We start from the raw sequence: 23,902 nt of genomic DNA on the forward strand, positions 1-23,902 counted from the left end.
AGCTGGGAGGGCCTTTGAAGTTCAGGTATATTGATCCTGTCAATTCACAGATGAGACCGACAAGGAGGAACTATCTGGAGAGGGCGGTCAGGAGCTTTGGGCTCTGGAGGCGGGCCACTTGGTTTGAATCTCAGCTCTACTGCTTACCAGCTGTGTGACTTTGGGTTGGTCACTTAACCTCTCTGTGCTTCAGGTTCTTTGAGAAAGGGGGATAAGATTGCAAGAATAAGTAAGCTCATTCACGAGTGGGGTTTAGCATAACACTTAACATGTAACCCACAACACGTTTTGCTCTGATTATGATTAACTCGTCACACAGTGAGTTAGTAGCAGGTCTGGACTAGACCTTGCACTTCCTGACTCACAGATCAGTGCTCTTTCCAGCTCCCCATGCTTCTTTGTGTCTGTTAGAGTGTGGTCAGGGGAGAATGGGAGTCACCTAGGACGGGGGTACATGTGATCAGGTGTCTACTGTCCTTGGGGACAAGTGTCCAACTGTCCCTGAGCCCGTATCTCAGTGTCTCCCACCACCCTTCCTCCCTGTCTTTGCCGCCTTCCCACCCCTACCACCCCCCTCACTCCTAACTGGAACACAGCACCCAGACTCCTGATAACATCTCCATACCTCCCATCGCAATTTCCTCTGGAAGCAGCCAACAGGAAATTCCCCGGAGCAGTGAGGAATGGATGTCCCAAGGGCAGCCGTGATACATCTCCAGCATCAAACCTCCAAGCAGGGAGAAGACAGGTCCCACAGGAGAGGTTTCTCTATTTGTTTTCCTCGGGCTTGACTTCTAACCAGGGAATTTAATTAAGAGCTCCATGGCTTCACCCAGGGAATAGAAATCCAAGGGGACAGCAGGGCTGAGGCTGGTAGCCACCAGGAAGGGAGGGAGGCGCCTCCTTTGGCTCAGCTCTGTGAAGGGTTTAAGCTGTAGCAGGGAAGTTCAGCTCACAGGGGACGTCTGGTCTGACCCCAAGGCAAGAATCTTTCCCTCTCAGAACTGGAGAAATTTTAGATTCTGCGGTACAAATGGAAAGAAGTTTAAACGAGCCAAGGAAATAGGGGAAGTGTGATATTCCGGATTGCTCTCACTTGTAACCACTCCCACTGGCTTCCTGGCCCTGCTGGGGATTAGTGGCAAGCCCATGGGCCTGAGTTCAAATTCTAACATCTTACCTCCCTGAGCCTCAGAATCGTCATCTGTTGGGGCGCCTGGGTGGCACAGCGGTTAAGCGTCTGCCTTTGGCTCAGGGCGTGATCCCGGCGTTATGGGATCGAGCCCCACATCAGGCTCCTCCGCTATGAGCCTGCTTCTTCCTCTCCCACTCCCCTGCTGTGTTCCCTCTCTCTCGCTGGCTGTCTCTATCTCTGTCGAATAAATAAATAAAATCTTTAAAAAAAAAAAAAAAGAATCGTCATCTGTAAAATAGGGACAACGCCACCGACTCGTTCACACAATCCACCTATAAAATGAGAATAATATCTTTCTTGCAGAGTTGAGGGCGGAAATAAAAGAGACACGATGTGGAAAATAAAAGGGAGATAGCGTGTCAGGGAGAAGAGGGCATGGGCTTGGCGTTAGGCCTGGGAGAACATTCTAGCTCTGCTGCTCCCTGGCTGGTGAACCTGGGCAGGAGGGGCTCTTCTCGAGCCACAGTTTTGTCGTCTGTAAAATGGGGACATTCGTGCCTACACTGCATCATGGTGAGGGTGGAATGAATCAAGATATGGAAATGCCTCGCACTGGCCTGGCCCCCTAGGCGTTCGTTAAATGTTTGCTGAATGTGAACACCCCTCACCCCCTCCGTCACCACCAGATCCCGGGCATCTTTCATGGGAGGAAGGAGCTTCTGAGGAGGGCTTGTCTGTGGTCTGGCATAACCTCCCACCCCTCTGCTCTCTGAGACACGGAGGGGCCCAGAGAGTTAGTCATTTGAGAAGAGGAGGACACATTTGCCTCCGCGGGCCGACCCAGACTGGAGCTGACACCAGATTAGTCATCCTCACAAAATCCACTCATCAGTTCTGTTTAAAAAAAAAAGGAGGCGGGGTGGCGGCACCCGGCTGGCTTAATCAGTAGAGTGTGCGACTCTTGATCCCGGGGCTGTGTAAATAAACTAAAACAAAAAAGCAATATTCAACTTAGTCATCTCTGATCAGTCATTTTAGCCGGATGGTTCTGTGATTTGTGTGGGGGGTACGCGGCCCCTCCCCAGAGGAGTCGAATTTCTGGTATCTCGGTTTAACTCGGGTCAAAGCCATTTGAGAAGGTCTTGGTGTTTCTGGTACCCACAGCCAGGAGGGAGCCTCCAACCCAATATCCAGGCTCTGGGCAGTCTTCGGAGTCTCCTAGGGACATCGGAGGCAGGGAGAAACACAGAGAACAGCATGAAGCTGGGTTTGAGCTCCGTGCGTCTGGCCTTTCATTCTTGCCAGGTGCCTGGGGCCAGGATCCATCATTCTCTGCCTGTTTCCTGTCTCCCTCAGGTCACTCAGCTCTCCTCTGGCCGCCTCCTCCTCCAGGGAGCCTTCCCCGGCACCCCCTCCTACTCATGCTCCAGCCCTGTCGTACTCCATCCGTACTTGCCCCTCTACCCCTGGACCTAGATCAATGCCACCCATCCTAGACCCACGGTAGGTTTCTTGAATGAATACATTAATGTACAAGGAGGCTATGACTTACCCTCAAGGACTGTAGTGAGGATTTCAGCGTGTCTACATCCCACTGGTTCACTTTGCAGCTCTCTGACCTTGCTCATCTGTAAAATGGGCACAGTGAAAGTATCTGCCTGTGTTGTGAGGAGCACATGAAGGGAGGACTACGTTTAACATAGGACTGGGTGCGTAGAAATGTTCAGTAAAAATCAAGTATTAGAACAGACAGTAGTTGATTGAAAGGTTTACTCCGTATTTGGTTTGTATGTGGAGAAAATTCCAGAACTAGTGTAAAGGATGGATGAAGACGACGGTCTGCAGTGGGAGAGACCGGGTGGGAGGCTGTGGCAAGACGTGCGGGGCCTGACTGCAGGCAGCAGCTGCGGGGTAGATGGGGGAGGAAAGTTGGGACTATGTCTGAGAGGCACACTGGGTTCTCAGGGGACCAGTCGCAGACTCAGGGAGACACACAGAGAGCATCCTCAGCCAACCCCGCCACCCTCCACAGGCCCGTAATGCCTGTCCTCCTCTGAGCTAACAGAGCCTGACAGGACAGCCCACCTCTGAACATTTCAGTCAGAAAGAGAAGGGGCTGAAGCCAGAGAAGGAGATGAGGCCAGGCCGGCCACAAGGGACGGGGCACAGCGCTTAAATAATTCCTTAACTTTCACAACGGCCTTTGAGGAGGGAATTATCGTCCCCATTTTATGGATGGACACAACGAGGCTCAGAGGGCTGAGATAAGTCCCCAGGCCTCCCCTGGGTGGAGGGGGTGGGGAAGACCCTTGCTAACAGCTCAGGCACCATGAGGAGCACTTTCCATACACGATTCCCAAGGGAATCCCCAGGTCTTTACTTATTAGTCCCATTTTTCAGGCAAGGAGACAGCACAGAGACGGCAGTAACTTGCCCAAGGTCTCACAGCTAATATATGACAGGAGGCAGCTGGCGTGGGGGGCCCACCCCGCTCGACTCGGCCTGAGTATTTCTCCGACTATGAAGTAGGACTCAGAACTCTGAGGGGGACAAGTGAGATCCTAATTCCCAGGAAAGTATTACGAAAGGTATGGAGTATGGAGTGGGGGATTGCTACTGCAGAACCGAGAGGAAGGGAGACAAGACGAAGAGGCCAGCAGGGTGCCAGGCCCTCGACAGCTAGCTCCCTCCACAGAGCCACGGAGTTGCTTCCCTGCCTTTCCCCCGTTGCATCCCTAAAGCCCACAAGCCCCTTGATCCTCCAGTGTTTTTCCTCTGTGTGTGTGTGTGTAATTCTCACTACAGAGAGGAGTCTGGTAAGTAGGGATTCTTTCTCGATGTGAACTGACCACAGAGGTGCAGGGCTGATGCCTTAAATGTACTCATACACCAGTCTCACGCTGTTGTCCCCTCATACCACTCCCGCTGGGACCCAGCTGAGACGAAAGGCAGGATTTAATCCTAAAATGTGGTTTCTTAATAATAGTAATAATAATAATAATAATAATAATAACAACAATGCATAGATGCTGCTTCCAAATTCAGCCTTCTGGGACTATGGAAAAAGCTTTCCTCTCTCCAAAGACAAAGCAGTTTGACAGTCTCTGAAATTCAAGGGAACTTTCTGGCATGGATAATTAATTGACAGACACATCTGAGATTTCTAAGCATCCTTTTAAAATCTCAGGTGTTTCCTTGGGGCACCTGGCTGGCTCAGTCCGTGGAGCATGCGACTCTTGATCTCGGGGTTGTGAGTTCGAGCCCCACACTGGGTGCAGAGATGACTTAAAAATAAAATCTCAGGTGTTCCCTTCAAAACATAACCTCCAAATTCGATGTGGAAATCAGCTCTCATTCCTGAAAGGCAATTTTGGGGAATGAGAGCTGATTTTCACCCATCCGACTGGAGAAATTGGAACAGATGGGTCACATCCAACATCGACTAGGGTGTGGGGAAATGGGGCCCCTAGGAGAAGAGATACTGGGACTGTCTTCTTTGGAACTTGGGACAACTTGCCAGCAAATCTCCAAGGGTGAAGCGAGCATGCCTTTTGACAGTACCATTGCTAAGTCTCAGCTTACCAAAGTAGCCTCCCACATGCACACGGATGCCCGTTTATCATAGTGGGGAGAATCCGAAGATGACCCAATGCTTGCATTCCCTTTGGTTCAATCAATGATATTATATCTACATATGAGCGCCCATAAAGCAGTTAAAAATAACTTGGTAGGTGTCTGTGTATCGATATGATAAACTCTCTGGGGGGAAAAAGCTTACATGACAAAAGCAAGTTCTAGAAGAGCCTGTGTGCTGTGATCCCATTCATGTATTCAATTCACGTATTCATTCAAACTACATTTGTGGACGTTTACAACTATAGAAATGCACGTAAATGCTGGAAAAGTAGCTGGGAAGGAATCCTACCAAGCTGTTCACGGTGGTCAGCTGGGGAGGCCGGAGGACGGCGTGGGTGCAAAAGGCTTCCAGCTTTTACTCTCTTACATGTACTGTTGGCATTTGTAACTAGGGGGTTTTATTGCTATAAAATGTATTTACATGAATGTATGTGAGTAAAAGAAAACATTAATTACTAAGCTTTCGAGCAAGCTGCTTCTTTACGTCAGCAAACTTCACGCTCCACGTTATATAAGAGAGGTTACTAAGGTGACTTCTGGCTCTAAAATTCTAGCAAAAAAAAAAAAAAAGCATTTTCAGTAAAACAGAGGATATTCTAAACAAAAGGTTTTCCGGCCTGGCTTGAGTCGGGGTCATCTGTGAATCTTGACAAGCAACTCCAGGGATTCTGAATCTATAAGTCTCCTCTCAAACTACTGTTGAGTTATTTTATTTTTACTTATTTTGTTTTGTTTTTTTTTTTTTTTAAAGATTTTATTTATTTATTCGACAGAGAGAGACAGCCAGCGAGAGAGGGAACACAAGCAGGGGGAGTGGGAGAGGAAGAAGCAGGCTCATAGCGGAAGAGCCTGATGTGGGACTCGATCCGGCAACACCGGGATCACGCCCTGAGCCGAAGGCAGACGATTAACCGCTGTGCCACCCAGGCGCCCCTATTTTGTTTTTTTTAAACAAACGTGGTACCTAAAGGATCAGGAAGGGAAAGAGACCTTCTCAAAGTCACAAAGCAGGTCTCCCCCGCTCCTGGCGTTTCCTCTCCCCGGCCCCAGGCCCTGGGCAGAAGAATGCTTTCTCTTTCTTCCCCCTCAGCACCCGATCCCCCGCCCCCACCATTGGACCAGCTGTGAGCGCCACAGAATTCAACCTCAGACATTCTAAAGCAGCTCCAGAGACATTTCCTCCGTGTGGAGGAAGAGTGTCCTTTGAGGAAGATGCTAAATTGCCTTAATTATGATTCTTTCGAAAGCACAACGTGCCCATCTGCTTGCCGGGGTGGGGGGTGCGGATGCACGCTGAGCACAAGAACAGATCAGCCCCAGTGCAAACCCAATTAGCAGGTCCGTGCAGCCCTGTGATCCAGGGGAAGAGGGAGCGCGGGACCCTCGGGTGGGCAGCACGTTGGCTCGGCGCCAGGGCTGCTCTGGAACGGAGGGTTCCAGCCGGAGCGACGGGGCCGCAGCCAGTGTGAACTCTTGACGGGGGTGGGGGGTGGGGTGGCAGCGGAGGGCACAGGGCAGTTCTAGGGAGAGGCTGCAGGCGTGGGGGCCCTGGACTGGGGCAGCGTGGACCCCATGCCATTCAATAAACATGAGAAGCAGAAGGGACTCTGAGATGTCATCACGGCAAGAGCACACGTGCTGGGTCAGACGGCTCTGGATTCAAAGCCTGGCCCTGCCACTTACTGGCTCTGTGACCCTAGACAAGATATACAGCCCTCTCCGGGGCTTCCCACTGTGTAAGATGAGGACAGTAGTACCTACTTCCTAGGCTGGGTGAGGAAGAGTGGCGTGATCTGTAGCTCGTCACATGAGGCCAGGCAGGATTAAGTGCTGGGGTGTTAGTTCTCCTCTTGTTTCTTTTCTCATTATTATTCATCCACCCTCTCCTGAAAGGCTCGTTCTTTCTCAGGCAGGAAGGGTGCAGAGAGGAAATGAAACAATGTCTAGGAAGGACAGCAACTGAATCTGTGTCACTGAAGGAGATCTGCACAACCTTGGAGGAAGTCCCTTCACCTGCTGGGCCTCAAGCTTTCCCAGTTAGAACACCAGGCGTCGGGGCGCCTCGGTGGCGCAGTCGTTAAGCGTCTGCCTTCGGCTCAGGGCGTGATCCTGGCGTTCTGGGATCGAGCCCCACATCAGGCTCCTCTGCTGGGAGCCTGCTTCTTCCTCTTCCACTCCCCCTGCTTGTGTTCCCTCTCTCGCTGGCTGTTTCTATCTCTGTCAAATAAATAAATAAATAAATAAATAAATAAAATCTTAAAAAAAAAAAAAAGAACACCAGGTGTCTGTGTGTGTGCATGTTTGTGCGTGTGTCTAAGTAAACTCTACTCCCAACGTAGGGCTCAAACTCACAACCCCGAGATCAAGAGTCACATGCTCCACGGACTGAGCCAGCCAGGCGCCCCTGTAGCACAAGGTCTTAAGGACGTTTCCCCCTGGCCAGCTAGTGTCTGATGCATGATGACAGCACCAGGCTCCATCCCTGGTGGAAGATGGGATGACTGCAGGGCAGTAGAAACCTGGAGACACTTCTCATCACCGGAAGAGTCCGACGGGAACTATCAAGGAGTGGGCTGAGGGCGAGGATAGTTCTCTGGCAAAGAAAGGACAACTTGTCCAGCTTTTTTTTTTCATACAGAAATTGATGGGACTGTTGATGATAATAGCAGCTCCTGTCTTTTTTCTTAAGATTTCATTTTTTAAGAGATTTTATTTATTTGTTTGAGAGAGAGACAGATAGTGACAGAGAGCACGAGTGGGGAGGAGAGGGAGAAGCAGGCTCCCCATGAACAGGGAGCCCGACTCAGGGCTTGATCCCGGGATCATGACCTGAGCTGAAGGTAGACGCTTAACCGACTGAGCCACCCAGGTGCCCCTAAAGATTTTATTTATTTATTTGAGAGAGAGAGAGAGAGAGAGAGAGATCACGAGCGGGGGGCACAGGCAGAGGGAGAGGGAGAAGCAGACACACTGCTGAGCAGGGAGCCCATTGCCTGGGCTCAATCCCAGGACCCTGAGAAGATGACCTGAGCCGAAGGCAGACATTTAACTGACTGAGCCACCCAGGCGTCCAGCAGCTTCTGTTTTGTGACTATATCTTTCACCCTGTAACACCGCTGGAAAGAAATAACCCCATTTCAAAGATGAGGAAACAGATTTAGAGAGCTGAGATCAAGGCAGAGCTGGGATTCGAACCCAGGAAGTTTGGCATCAGATCGCTGGGCTTCACGCTGCACTACCAGCTGGGAACTGCTTGAAATGCGGAAAGAGAAACACGCAGATATCCTCCTATGTGTTAAGCAACAGGCTGGACACTATGTTTACTTCGCTTAAACATTACAATAATCTTGTAACATAGCCATTAACGTTCCTGTTTTATAGACACAGACTGCGATTCACTGAGGCTAGGAACTGGATTCGGGGTGTAACAACATAAAAGGGTTAGCTTAGGGGCTCCTAACTGGTGTTTGGGCTGTGGCCCTTTTGGCAATCTGGTGAAACCTATGGATTCCTCCTCAGAACGTGATTTCAATGCATAAAATAAAATACATAGGATTGCAAAGGAAACAAATTATAATGAAATACAGTTGTCACAATGTATTTTTTAAAAACCCATGATATAATAAAAGTGCTCCTTTATTGACACATTAAATAACAAGATCTGGCAGCTGGCCTAATAACCATCCTAATTTCAAAGTCATAAACAATATTTCAAGATATCTGCAACAACCATAATGTGATACCAAAATATCTATGATTTTTATTGGAAACAAAGCCACAGGGATTGCTAGTAATAGGTGGTTTATTGCCTTCATTCATAACTGAAGTGATTCTAACTTTCAGATAGAAGATAGTGAAAACACAGATTTCCCCTATTCGAGTAATTTTCCCCTATTCAAGTCTGTGTCCTGCCTGAATTCCACCCATGGAGCTCTTGGGGGTCCCCAAGTTAACACCCCTTGCCTAGACTGTAAGTATGGTCACTAGATAGAGCTGTACCAGAAATCAGACATGGCGGTGCTTTGGTAACTTACCAACGGCTTGTTTCACTGGAGACCAAATCTTCAAGGAAGTACGTGGTGCTCTCCAGCTCCATTACTCACACCTGGGGGAAAACACCTTTTGTTTCAATGACCCATCCAAGGGAACAGGACCACCGGGAGACGTGCGATACTGGGGCACGGAGGTCCCACCTGGGCAGACCAGCCCCTTCTGGTTCTTGGTGGCTTCAGTGGAGTGGCTAGAGTGCATGAAAAACTCACCCCCAAATTTTTCACACCATCTTAGGTTTTTAAATCTTAGTCCTGGCTCTGTTTTCAGTAGATAAGATTTCTTCTCTCTTAAATGGAAGACTTCATTCAATAAAGATTAAGACCTACCAAAGAGTGTAGCAAGCACTGAGAATGCATTTATTCATTTAATTTATGTACATTGAGTGTATTGTTAGTCCAGACTCTTTTGAGCTAAGCAAAAAACAAAACAAAGCAAAACAAAAACAGAAAACAAATGGGGGGGGAGGGAACCTACTGGCTCACATAACTGAGAAAGTATAAGAATAGGACCACTTCAGGTATAGCTGGATCCAGGCTCTATTTTCCACTATAGCAGTTTATCTCAGACAGACTTTCCATAAAGCGGCCACTAGTGACTTCAGACGACTGTCTCACCTGCTTAGCTACCTCAGCAGAAAAAAAGTGCCTCTTTCTCCCTTGTTTCAGAGAGTCCTGAAAGTAGCCCTCCGTGGATCAGGCTGGGTCACGTATTTGTCTCTGAACCAATTATGAGGCAAAATGGATGGAATAAACCTGAGTTATGGCTGGAGCCAGTCCTACCTGAACCACGAGGCTTGGGGAGGGGGCGCCCCAAGGGAAAATCAGGTCACTGAACGTGGATGCTGGGAAAGGGCAGCAGATGCCCTCTGTCTCGATTGCCTCCTAGTCACCTGCTTGGTGAGGGAGGGTCGCCGCCCTAACTAGTAGGAGATGGCTGAACACGCGACCCTGACACGGGACAGATGAACTCAAACAGGGAGTTATTAATCAAACATACTCCCAGAGCCCTAGAGGAAGACACAGCCCGCCACCCAGGACCGCAGGGGGCTTGCACTCAGGAACGGAGTGAACCTGCAGGGGCTGTGGGAGGTGGGCTTTGTTGTTGCTTTTCTTCAAGATTTTTTTTTTTTTTGAGAGAGAGAGAATGAGAGAGAGAAAGAGCAGGAGAGTGGGGAGGGTCAGAGGGAGAAGCAGATTCCCTGATTCCCAGATTCAATCCTAAGACTCCAGAATCATGACCTGAGCCGAAACCAGATGCTTCACCAACTGAACCGCCCGGGGGCCCAGGGAGGTGGGCTTTGTAGTAACCCAGAGGGTGGGGTTTCCTTGGGAGGATGTGATTGGCTTGTTTGGATAATTTCTCAGGCTGGCAGGGAGTTGCAATCAATTAGGTTGTGATGAGGACAGCTGGCCCTGCCAACAGGGGAACTAGCGGGGGGAAGGGGGAGCCTTTCCTGCTGTTGCGGGGGGCAGATCTGGAGCAGGGGAACAGGCCTCCTCCGAGGCCCTGGGAGACTCAAAGATGCCAGGGCAGCACAGGGTGTTTAGACTTTATAACACGCCCTGTAAGGGACCTACTACACGCGGGGTGTGCTCCTCGGCCTGGGAGCTGCTGGGATGGGAGGGGTCTCAGACATCAGCTGCTCTGACTTGGAGCTGGAGTACTGGGCTCCATTAGGTCTCTCCTGGATCCGACTCTTTAAAACTGTTTCTAGGGCGCTTGGGTGGCTCAGTCGGTTAAGCATCTGCCTTCGGCTCTGGTCATGAGCTCAGTGTCCTGGGATCCAGTCCCGCATCGGGCTCTCTGCCCAGCGGACGGGAGTCTGCTTGTCCCTCTCCCTCTGTGCTCTTTCTCACTCTCTCAAATAAATAAATAAAATCTTAAAAAACAAAAAACTGTGTCTACTTGCCGGCCCTCTACTCGAATACCTCCGTGAAATCTTGAACCACTGTCGGACATTTAGAAACTTCTTCCTCATATGGAGTTTTTGCCCTAAATTCAATTCAAAAAACACTTACCCATTGAGTGACTCACAAAGTCTGAAATATTTACTATCTGGCTCTTTACAGAAGAAGTTTGCCAATCCCTGGACTAGCCTCGTGGGTGTCAGTCACAAGGAAGCCAACACTTGCAAAAGGGCTGAGTTCAAATCCAAACCAGATTACATCGCCTCCCTGAGTCTGTTTCCTCATCTGTAAAATGGGGATGAAAACAGTACCTACCACAGGGTTTCTTTTTGGGGTTAAAAATGTTCTGGGGGCGCCTGGGTGGCACAGCGGTTGAGCGTCTGCCTTCGGCTCAGGGCATGATCCTGGCGTTACGGGATCGAGTCCCACATCAGGCTCCTCCGCTGGGAGCCTGCTTCTTCCTCTCCCACTCCCCCTGCTTATGTTCCCTCTCTCGCTGGCTCTCTCTCTCTCTCTCTTTCTGTCAAATAAACAAATAGAATCTTAAAAAAAATGTTCTGGATTTCGGGGCGCTGGTTGGCTCAGTCAGTGAAGCGTCTGACTTTTGATTTCAGCTCAGGTCATGATCTCAGGGTGGTGAGATCAAGCTCTGCATTGGGCTCCATGCTCAGCATGGAGCCTACTTGACATTCTCTCTCTCCCTCTGACCCTCCCCTCCATCTCCCTCTCTTAAAAAAAAAAAGTTCTGTATTTAGATAATGGTGATGGTTACCCACCTTTGTGAACATAATAAAAAATCACTGAATTGTACACTTTGAAAGGGTAAATTTTATGATCTGTGAGTTCTATTTCAATAAAAAAAGAAAAAAAGGCTGACTTCCAAAAGATGTCATAGGGATCACACGAGATACTGTGGAGTAGAGCGTAACTAAGAGTAGAGCATAGCCTAACACAGGGGAGGTGAGTTTCCCACCAGCACCAGCACCAGCGCCAGCGCCGGCCCCGGGAGGTGGGGGAGCATTTGAAACAAAGCAATGTCAAAACATTTCACGTATGGACTGACCTCTGCTATTCTCTCTTTCACAACACCTAGAATAGGAAAGCATCTGGCAGGCAAGCGAAATCAGCATTCAGGCTGAAATTATACTGTCCAAATTTAAAATGTTCATCTTTTAAGATAAAAATAAATTTCTTTTCCTTAAAATACTATCATGCTTGGCAGATTTGACTACACAAAAAATAAACTATTCTCCACGGTACATGACACGATACACAAAGTCAAAATAACAAATTAGGGGAAAGTAGTTCTACATAAAACAAAGAAAGGATACCCAAGAAGTAGCTTGGAGGAAGACAAAGAACTCGCTAGAAAAACAGGCTCAGGACACAGACAAGTCGTAGAAGGTGACTGACTGCAAAGGGCCAACGTGCTTATGAAAAGACACAGAGCCTCCCACAGAAGAGACACTCAGAGAAATGCACATGCAAAACCAGAAGTGTTATTTTCTCTCATCAGATTGGCAAAAATGTAAGCAACCAATAAGATAACAAAATAAAAATAAGTGTGAGCCCACAAACTGCTACAACCTTTGGAAAATTAATCTGGCGCTACTTATTACAATTTAAAGTATAGAGGTGCCTGGGTGGCTCAGTCGGTTAAGCGTCTGCCTTCGGCTCAGGTCATGGTCCCGGGATCGTGGGATGGAGCCCTGAGTCAGGCTTCCCACTCAGCGGGGAGTCTGCTTCTCCGTCTCCCTCTGTGTTCTCTCCCTCTGTCTCTCAAATAAATAAATAAAATCTTTGGGGAAAAGAAATTTAATTTAAAGTATATCCACCTTTTGGCCCGGTAAGTATACTTCCAGGAATCTGTCCGATGGAAATATAGGACGAATACATGAAGGTCCTTGTACAAGAGATTCACAAAGGCGCTCTTTTTTTTTTTTTTAAGGATTTTATTTTATTTATTTGACAGAAACAGCCAGCGAGAGAGGGAACACAAGCAGGGGGAGTGGGAGAGGAAGAAGCAGGCTCCCAGCGGAGGAGCCTGATGTGGGGCTCGATCCCAGGACTCCGGGATCACGCCCTGAGCCGAAGGAAGACGCTTAATGACTGTGCCACCAGGCACCCCCACGAAGGCGCTCTTTATAGCAGCAGAATCAAAAAACTGGAAGCAACCTACAGGTCCATCACTGAGAGAAGGGCTGGAATGAATCAGTCCACGTCCCATAGGCTGTTATTAACCATAGGCTGTTATTAACCACTATAAAGAATGAAAATGTTGCATATGGATAGGAATGACCTTTAGACATGGTATTAAGTAAAAAAGGCAAGATGCAGAACAGTATCCACTGTATGTTTTGTACATACAATAATATATTGTTACGTAAAATGGGAGGGACGGTATTGCATGCAGACATTTGCTTATCCATGCTTCACAAAGCTCTGGAGGGCCCACAGCAAAGGCAATGGTGGCTGCTTCTGGGGAGCCGACCTGGTGCCTGGAGGACAGGGGTGGAGGGAAACTCATCTTTGAAGGCTCTTGTGTACCTTTGACCCATGTGAATATATTACTTATTAACATTTTAGATTAATGAAAAGAATACACAGATCTAATACATTGGAGAGGTGTCCACAATACATTGTTAAATGAAAAAATAGGTTCCAGGACAATAAAGAATGATTTTTTTTTCTGTAGAAAAAGAAGAAGGAAGGGAGGATGGAAGGAGGGAGGAAGGAGGGAAGGAAAGGAGGGAGGGAGGAAGGAAGGAGAGAGGGGGAAAAGGGAGGGAGGAAGGAAAGGAGGGAAAGAAGGGGGAGGAAAGAAGGGAGGGAAGGAAAGAAGGGTCTCTAACACTATGCACACAAACACTTGCATGTATTTATTTAGGCATTAAAAAGAGGATTTTTTTCTCTACACATGACCATGCATACCTTTCCTAATTAAAGAATAAATTGCCATTGCTTTGACTTGTTTTTTGTTTGTTTGTTTGTTTGTTTGTTTGTTTGTTTTTTGGGTTTTTGGTTTTTTGTGGGTTTTTTTTTTTTTTTTTTTTTTGTTTTTTTGGTCACAATGATTCATTCATTTTGAGCTGAGGACTCCTATCTGGAAGATTTCCACGCAAACTCTTGGTGCCTGAGCCAGGCTGGAAGAGCGTCTCCTGCCCAGCTGGGTCCATCCCGGCAGCGCGGGAGCTGCTTTCCTTGTCCTCGGGAGCATCAGGGTCTGTGTTTTCAGCCCCCTGGGCTTGGCCCTCTCCTTTGCCCAGCAGAGGAAACACATGCTCCCCAACACGTTAAGGGAATTTGGGGGGCACGTTTCAGGACAGAGCGGGGGAGACACAAGCAGGGTGAGGAGCAGAGGCTTCTGGGACCCTGGGCCAGGCTCTGAGCTCCAGGCGCTGGCTGCACAGAGGCCCTTCCAGCTGCCCACGTGTATGGCCCCCGGAGAGCAGCTCGGTCTTCCTGAGAGTCCCATCTCTGGAGGGGTTAGTTGGTGACTTTATTTTCCAGTGACATCCCTGTGACACTTCGCTCTCACAGTGTGAAGGGCTGGACTGAATCTCAAGTGGTTCATCCCAGTGGGATTTCTGGGCAGCCTGGGTTCCACCGACCTGCGGGCTCTTCCAGATGAATTTACTGGTTAAGAGCTCCAGGGTCCAACAGACCTGGTCTTCAAATTAGCTATGGGATTCTGGGCAGGTGACTCATTCTCTCTAAGCCTCAGTGTTCCCATCTGCAAAATGGGAATGAGGGTGAGGAAGCTCTGCTCCATGAAAATGCTTCGAGACGAGAGGATGATGGTAGCCTGACATGTGGGAGATACGACAGCCAAGTCACCAGGCACAGTGGGGTTGCAGCAAGGGGGTGACAGCGTGGGTTATAGCAAGGGGGTGACACTGTGGGGTTGCAGCAAGGGGGGTGACACTGTGGGGTTCCAGCAAGGGGGTGACACTGTTGAAGGGGATACAGCATGCCTCTGGCTCTAATTGTACGATGACCTGTGGTGTGACCTCGTGGGTGTGGTTGGCCAGGGACAGTGCACAAGGGCTTGTGGGGGAATTTGTGGGCCTGAGCACAAGGGAAAGGGTGTCTAGAGCCATCTCCCGGGAGGGGATAACACCTCTGGCAGGTTCAGCCAGACCTGCAGGCAGCCTGTCCGCCATCTTGAGGCCCACACGGGTGGGAGGGAGGGGCTGTCTAAGCAAAGGCTCTGAAGCCGAGTTTATAAAAATAACCCTCCCGGTCCCTCATGGGGCAGAGGCAGCACCCCCACCCTGGCTCACTCCTGCTTCTCACACCTCAAGTGAGATTAGACAAGCACAGTCATTAATTATTTCAGAAATAACCAAGGCAGCACTTGTCACCCCGGCAGCTGAGGCCGCAAGTGCCCAGTTGGCTTTCATTATTTTTCAGGGAAAGAGCTGCATCCATCAATCACAGGCCCATTTGGCTGAGTGCCCAGTGGTAGGTTGAGCTGGTGAGGGGACGGTGCCTAGTTCTGGCCTCTGCTCCGGGGCACCGACTCAGTGTGGGGCTGGGCCTCTGAGCCCGGGAAGTGCTGTGACAGCTGGCGGGGAGGGCCAGGATGTGCAGCCAGGGCCCTCGTATCGCGGCCGTGTGACCTTGAGCGAGGTCATACATCCTGACTCTGTCTCCTCATCGTAGGCTATTGGTCAGAAATTTGGAAACATCGTTCTGTGGAAACAGTGGGAATATCTGAAAGAAGTCCCAGGGGAGTACAGGGGTCACTGGCAAACAGGACTCTCAAGGGTCCCAACCCAGGTTTGTCACCTCCATGCCCTCCTTCCCAGAGCCTCCTATGGTTCTCTCCTTTCTCCAGGCCCATTTCCAGGGGCCGCATGTGCTTGGTGGCCACTCTCTTCCTGCGGTTGTGGAAACTGGTCCCTGCCCAGCTGACCGGGCGTCCCCATGAGGCTTCGTTCCAGCACTGTAGGACCCTCTGGCTGACTTCCCTCCGCTTGTCAGCCCTGTCAGAGCAGGCCCGATGGTGGTGCAGCAGACGAACCCCAGCACTGGGGGACGGAAGGATTCTCTTCTTACACCCGAGCCCCACTGAATCCTGGGAATGTCTGCTCTGAATTCTGGCCATTCCCAACACTTCCATAGTATGACGTTTCCAAATTCCTGACCCACACCCCTGTCTAGCCATCCTGACTGACAGCAGACAGTGGCCTGGTAGCTAGGCTCTGGAACCTCACTGCCCGGGTTCAGACCCCCACTCTACCACTTACAAGTCGTGTGACCTGGAGTAGGGCGCTTTACCAAGCTGTGACTCAGTTTCTCCGTATGAAACAAGGGGATACTGCCATACCACTGTACTGGGGTTGTTGTGAGGGTTAACTGAGATCACGTACATCAGTGCTTAGCCTCCTGCCAGGCCCAGAACAAGCACTCGAGGACTGTCAGCTAAGAACAGAACCAGGTCAGGTCATTACCGCGTATCTGTCCCCCCACTTAGAGTGTGACCTTGTTGAGGGCAAGGATCACCTCTGTTTCATATCTTGTATGCAAAGGATACTAAAAAAATTGAATTTGCTGAGTTCAGAAATGTGAGTAGGATTCTAATTCTTTTTTTTTTTTTAATAATTTTTTTTATTTCAGGGCACCTGGGTAGCTCAATCATTTGGGCTTTCAACTCTTGGTTTTGGCTCAGGTCATGATCTTGGGGTCATGGGGTCGAGCCCTGAGCTGGGCTCCATGCTTAGTAGAATCTGCTTCTCTCCCTCTCCCTCTGCCCCTCCCGACAGGCACGCTCTCTCTCAAATGAATAAATAAATCTTGAAAAAATAACAATTCTTTTTACTTCCTTAAGTAATCTCTAAGACCAACATGGGGCTCAGACTCATGACCCCGAGATCAAGAGTCGCTTGCTCTACTGACTGAACCAGCCAGGCGCCCCAGGATTCTAAATTTTTTTTAAAGATTTATTTATTTATTTGAGAGAGAAAGCATGTGTGCACATGTGTGTGTGAGTGGGTGTTGGGGGGTGGGTGGGCCGGGGAGAGGCAGAGGGAGGAGAGGGAGAGGGAGAGAATCTCAAGCAGACTCCCCACTGAGTGCAGAGCCCGAGACGGGGCTCGATCCCAGGACCGTGAGATCCTGCCCTGAGTCAAAATCAAGAGCCGGTCACTTGACCGACAGAACCACCCGGGCGCCCCCCTAGGATTCTGGTTCTCGTTGTTCATGTGTTGGCGTTGTGGGGTTCATGCTCTGAATGAGTGATATTTTAGTACTTGACTTTAGGCTCATACTTCTCATATTCTGCTCACACAGAATTGCACGTTGCTGAACTTCTCCTTTTTAGCACTTAATTACGTAATTTTTCATTGAATGTTTGCCTCCCTCACTAGGCTATAAAATCCATGAGGGAAGGGACGCTGGTTTTTTTTTATTATCTCCAGCTACCCATTGGCCAAGCATGGGGCCTGGTGCCCATTAGACTCAGGGAATATCTGTCAACTGACAGATGATTTGAAAGCTTAACAGAAGGTATGGTCAGTGAATAGAGAAGCCGTACTTTTTACTTTTTTTTTTTTTTTAAGATTTAGTTTTAAGTAATCTCCACAGCCAATGTGGGGCTCGAACTCACAACCCCAGACCAAGAGTTCCATGCTCCACTGACTGAGCCAGCCAGGTACCCCGAGAAGCCTTGCTTTTTAAAAAGACCAATGAAACGCTAGCAAAATGTTAATGTTCTTTATAATAATATCTTAAAATATATGCAATTAGAGGAAGAATTAGTTTAATACAAGTAGCCAGGTATCACAATCCTTCACTGGTATTTATTACGGCCGGGCTTACCCTTGGCTTAGGGCTCTGGCTATAAGAGAAGATATCTTCAACTGGCTCTTCGTCTCTTAACCATCTAAAACTTCCTGGGGTATAGGTCTACATACCTCTGTGGGGCTTACAAACACCTTAACAAGTCCTGACATGTGGTTCTTCTTACTGGCCAGTGATGTCCTCATCGCCATAAACACTCCCTACTTTCAGTCGGGAGCGTTGATTAGCTTTACTGTTTTCCCTTCTCTCTTTACTCCAACCCCCCTCCCCCACTCCCGCCATCTCAATCCATGCACAGAAGAAACAATGAGAAAAGAAAGCTCCAAGTTATGCAGTGTCTGTCCTCACCAGCGGTAGGACCCTTCTAACTTGTCTTTTTTCCTGAGCAGAAAAAGACTTCTCTTCATTCTGTTAGCCTTTCTTTCGTTATTTTAACTCTTCTTTTTCAAAGGACACTGCTTCTAGCTTCTCCTTTTCCCTCCTGACCAATTACTTCACTGGGCATACCATACAAGAAAGTTTACCTTAAACCGTTTCCATGGCAACCCCCCCCCCACACACACACGGGATCTCTGGTTCTAAAGCCATCCTATCCCTTTTCCAGTTACAAATTCAAGCTTGCCAAAAAAGTAACTTTTTCTGTAAAGGACACAGACAGAACTTAACACAGTTTGTAAAGAGAGAGAAAGTGGTTGTACAAGATAGAGGTCCCTGGATAGAGAGCATGAGATGAATCTCCGAAAAAATCCTCCGTAAATCATGGTTATTTACATTGTGCGCAAGAAGGCTTGTTGAACGATAAGTACCAGGGAGAGCTCTAGTGTTTGGGGCACCGACCCCTGAGTGCTAGACATCGGACTAAGTGCTCTGCATACTTGAATCACCTCCTTCAATTTTATCCTCGTTACATCCTGCAGAGATTTTTGCCCCCAGATTGTCATTAGAGCCACCGGGCATCTGATCCCGTGGAAAGTGTTTTGGCCCCCACATTAACCAGTCGGCCTTGAAGCTTTCATACACGCACTTCCTAATATGAATACCGGCTGGCATTTACTGCGGTGTGCTCACTGCCGGGAGATTTGGCCGGATCCTCTCAGTCAAGCGTCAGAACAGGCTTAGCAGGTGGTGTTATCCCTCTGTGATAGATGGGGAAACTGAGGCTCAAGAAGGGAAAGCAACGTGCCCACACAGCTAGGACATTACAAAGTTGGGATTTGAACCCAAGTGGGTTTAGTCCCGAGGCATGTGCTTTTGTCGCACAGTCTCCCAGAAATGCTTCCAGCCAGAGAGAATAACATCACTCTTGAGAAGACACGGGCTTCCAAGTTGGTATGAATCTCCTGGGTAGATGCCATACCGGCGGTGGGGAATCCTAGGGGATAGGCTTTGGGAGGGAGGAAGAGGAAGCAGTCACTCCTCCCCATTCCTTAAAGTTGCCAAGCTTTAGTTGGTTCCTGCCAACTGAAATGAAGTCTTCTTCCCCTACCCCCTCAACTTTTCCGCCTGGCCATCTCCCGACTCCCCTCCAAGTCTTAATGTAAAAGTTGCCTCCTCTGTAAAGCCTCCCCGATTTCTCAGGCAGATTTCAGTCTGAGAGATTTGGCTGAAAGCCACGGAATCTTGCAGATTGCATTACCTCTCTGAGCCTCAATTTGCTCATCTGTGAAAGGGGGCCTCACAGGGTCATTGTGAGGTTTCAAGGTTAATGTATAATAAAGCACATAGCAGAGTTCCTGACCATAGTAAGTGCTCAGTAAATGTCAGCTCCTCTCATTGACCTCCTGTAGTATTTTGTTCCCATTTCTAATGTTGCAACGATGTTATTTGTAATTTGCATGTCTCCCCAGTTGTTGGTTAGGCCTTGAAGGCAGGACTCTCATTTTCTCCTCTGTACCCCTGACCCTGGTACCAGTGAATAGTTGTTGACTGTATGAAAGGTTATCTGGGACCATCTTCCAGGGCACTGGGCTTCTGGGGAGCATAGCCGGCAAGAACTAGGGTGCTGGGGCTTCCATGCATTTGCTTTTCAAATGTAAACACCTCTGAGAAAGGTCATTGACCAGTCAACCCTCAGCCGCTTAGGTGACGTGCAGCTGAGAAGGGCCACGATCTAGGGGCCTGGGAGCAGGCGCGTGTATGTCCTGGGGGCAGGAGGAAGGAAACACAGCTTTGCCAAGTGCCAGCCTAGCCTAGGTCATTCTGAACAACCTCATGGTGCTTCAGATCTATTTTAAGAAGAAAGAAGAGTACCTAAAAATAAATAAAATAGCAGAAACCTTCTTATAGGCCATACAAGTCATGTGTGTTTCTGGTTCTCCATCCACTGATACAAGTTCCAAGACTGGTCATTAGAGCAGAAAGAAAAAAAGAACTTCATCTTGTGGGCAAATGTGCGTGTAGGGGGGAGGCGGGCGGGGCTGTGGGAGGTGGGGAACTGTTCCGTGACAGCAGACTCGAGGCCGCCCTGCAAGGCTGCAGGCCCTCCGGCCCAGCCTCCCTTCTCTTGTGTTACTCAGCACTGCGGCCCCCCAAGGAAACCGAGGCAAGAGCCTCTTCCAGCCTCTCACCTGCCCAGGCTCATGACAGCTTTCAGACAGTGGCTCTTCAGACAGCTTCCAAAGGGGTGGCGGAGTCTGAAAAGAGAAACAGAGGAAGCAGGGTCATTTCTGGGAAGGACTGGGAGCACAGATGAAACACTCAGCTGCGCTACTTGACGGACTCCGAGTCTGGACGTGCTCAAATCACCGTCTCGTTCACCGCGGCTCCTGCCTGGCTTCTCCTGCACCAACCGCTCATTGACACAAAACTGGAAAATACGGAAGACTGGGAAGAACGTGGAAATCACCTGGAGCTGGTCGACATTTGCACAAGCGCCCTCTGTGTGCCAACCCGGAGGTTCAAAGGGTAACGATCAGCGTCAGTACTAAGTGTGTGTTCACATGACGTCAGGTGCTCTTCTAAGCACATTACAGATAATAGTTCAGTTATACTGTCACAGTCACGCTAGATGACAGATGCTATTATCACTGCCATTTTACAGAGGGGGAAACTGAGGCATGCAAGGAATGATCAGTAACTTGCCCGAGGCCATGGAGATGGTAAATGGCAGAGCTTGGATTGGACGCCACCATGTGGGTCACCATGGCTGTCCTTGCAGCGCCCACGGTCTGGTGCGCTTGTGTGGATGACAGACAAGGCCATTTCAAGGATGTGGAAGAGGGGCCGCTAGCCTCACCCTGAGAGCTAAGAAAAGGCTTTCTGGAAGAGATATGCGAGCTGAGATTTGAGATAGAGGAGAGGGGGTGGAAAGGAGATCCAAGGAGAGGGAACAGCATGTAGGAGGGAGTGAGGCTCAGAGAAGAATGGTACCTTGCTCAATGTCCTGCAGAGCCGGGAGCACAGGCAGGCCTAGAACCCAGGTCCCAGACCCCTGGTCTGTCAGGGTGCTCCGTGGCAGCAAGTCCGGCCGCAGAGAGTGGTGGCATTGCTGCCACACCCTGTGGGCCTCGGAAGAACAGAATGTGCACACTTCGCTGGGAGTGTCATGAGATTTGCATAGACTCACTATGGAAGCAGACAAGGTGGTAGAGGACGATTATTAGGCATTCGGGCACAGATGAGGGGCCCTACAATCGGCACCCATGGTGCCACACCCCCCCATCCATTGACCCCCCTTTTCTTGCTCCTCTTACCCTGTGGCAGGCTGAGAAGTACTCCCATAGGTATGTCTATATCCTAATTCCCAGAACCTCTGCCTGTAACCTTGCTCTGAAAAAGGGTATTTGCCAGTGTAATTAAGTTTAGGATTTTGAGATTGACGGGATTATCCTGGATTATCCCTGTGGGCCCTAAATGCGATCTCAAGTGACCTTCTTCTTTTTTTTTTTTTTTTTTAAGATTTTATTTATTTATTCGACAGAGACAGAGACAGCCAGCGAGAGAGGGAACACAAGCAGGGGGAGTGGGAGAGGAAGAAGCAGGCTCATAGCGGAGGAGCCTGATGTGGGGCTCGATCCCATAACGCCGGGATCACGCCCTGAGCTGAAGGCAGACACCCAACCGCTGTGCCACCCAGGCGCCCCTCAAGTGACCTTCTAAGAGACGGAGGCAGAATCACGGTGTTGTACCCAGTACCTAAAACATGGAGGCAACCCCAGGGTCCACAGATGGAGGATCAGATAAGCAGAATGTGGTGTATACACACAGTGGAATGTTCTTGAGCCTTAAAATGTTAAGAAATTCTGACACCTGCTAGAACATGGAAGAAACTTGAGGACGTTATGCTAAGTGGAGTAAGCCGGCCACCAAAAGATGAATGCTGTGCGGCTGGGTCCCCTTCTATGAGGGACTTGGAGCCAACGGCATCACAGAGACGAAAAGCAGAATGGGGGTGCCAGGGGCGAATGGGAGTTTTATTCAATGCGTACAGTTTCAGTTCTAGAAGATGAGGGGTTATGGAGATGGCTGGTGTTGGCCGCACAACTTCATGCATGGTGTTCGTACCAGTGAACCACACGCTTACAAATGGTTAAAGTTTATGTTATGCATATTTTTCCACAATTAAAACATTGGGTAAAAAGGATCCATAAGCAAAAGATATAGCAACAGAATTAACAATAAAGTCACAAGAGGCTCCCGGGTGGCTCAGTCCGTAGAGCATGACTGGTGGTCTCAGAGTCGTGAGTTCGAGCCCCACGTTGGGCATAAAGCCTACTATAAAAAACACACAAACAAAAACCCAGCGAAGTCACAAATCCCCAGTAAAAACATAAATAGAAAGGCAGAGGGAGACTAGACAGACACACAGGCGTGAAATGGAGCAGAGAGCAGCCACAGCCGGGCAATGCCCACGGCCACCGGAAGCTGGAGGTCAGGAGCCTTCTCCCCAGCGCCTCCTGAGGGCGCCCTGCCCATCTGACACCTTCTGGCCTCCAGAATTGTGAGAGACTGGGCTCCATTGTGGCACCCCATCAGGTCTGTGGCACTCTGTGACAGCAGTCACAGGACACGAACCCCTCATCTCTTTTCCTGGTCTTTCTCCTCCAGGAAGTGAGGAGCCTGGGATAAGGGGCTTCCCTGGTTGAAGCGATGGGACATTCCCCACCCTGGAGGTCCCCTGTCCTCCTGGGGAGTCAGAAGCAGCTGGTTCATCTAAAGCCTCATCGCCTGCTCTGTGCCAGACCTTCACCTCCTTATCCACGTCCCCGGCCACGTCCCGGCCACACCCTGAGAGAGCACTCAGCCTCTCGTGTACAGATGGGACTGGGCCCGGAGAGGGGCCGTGACTTGCCTGAGGTCACACAGGTAAGTCACCTCACCTTTGTGGGCCTCCGTTCCATCATCGATAAGGTGGAAATAATAATAGCACTTCCTTCGGAAAGACAATAGAGTCCAGAAGGTAAGAGCGTGGGCTCTGGAGCCCGACAATGGGACTCGGATCTCGGCCGCATCACGCATGAACTGTCTGCCACTTGTGCCTCCGTTTCTCCATCTGTACGAGTGTAAGATAGAGGGTCTACCGCATAGACTCGTAAGGCTTGAAAGAGGTCTTTCAAGACCTCAAATGCCTAGGGTCAGGCCTGACCCATAGGAAGTTCTCGATGAAGGATGTTTGTCATTAGGTATTACCGTAGGGTTGTCAGGAGACCACACGAGATCATTGCACAAAAGCAATCAGGGCCGTGCTGGGACGCAGCAGGTGTCCTATAAATGGCACGTGTTGGGACGCCCAAGTGGCTCAGTCGGTTAAGTGTCTGCCTTCGGCTCAGGTCGTGATCCCGGGGTCCTGGGATCGAGCCCCGTGTCCGGCTCCCTGCCTCTGCCCCTTCCTCTGCCCCTGCTTGTGCTCTCTCTCAAATAAATAAATAATCTTTAAAGTAAGTAAATAAATGGCACGTGTTGTCTCTGCTGTCACTTCTCACTGACGGCCTGTAGAGGACAGGGCTGCCATTCCTGGGCCGCACAGGATCCCTGACATACTCCCCACCACCTGTAGACCCCTCGCTTCACTCCGAGAGCCCAAGTTTCTAGAGCAGCGTCAGATGCCCATTATAGATTGAGTTCTCCTAAGCCACCCAAATGCATTTACCAGTTGTCAGCCGCTTATCAGCAATTAAGCTTTCATTTTAGATGTCAAGACAGAAATACATTTTGCTGCTGAGTGGGGAGGCGTTCAGATGGGCTGTCAGACTCAAGTTCTTAATGTTCTTTTCAGTTTGGCAAAGACTTCCATAGACATCTATACACTGTTAAAACCAGAGGGACCCTAGAGAGGTCCATTTTACGTAGTGGAAACTGAGGCCCAGGAGATGATGGTGAACCAAGGGCAGAGACAAGGGAGAACCATGCTGCATTTTTTTTTTTTTAA

This window comes from Ursus arctos, unplaced genomic scaffold (genome assembly GCF_023065955.2).
Source record: "Ursus arctos isolate Adak ecotype North America unplaced genomic scaffold, UrsArc2.0 scaffold_32, whole genome shotgun sequence".
Lineage (NCBI taxonomy): Eukaryota > Metazoa > Chordata > Mammalia > Carnivora > Ursidae > Ursus > Ursus arctos.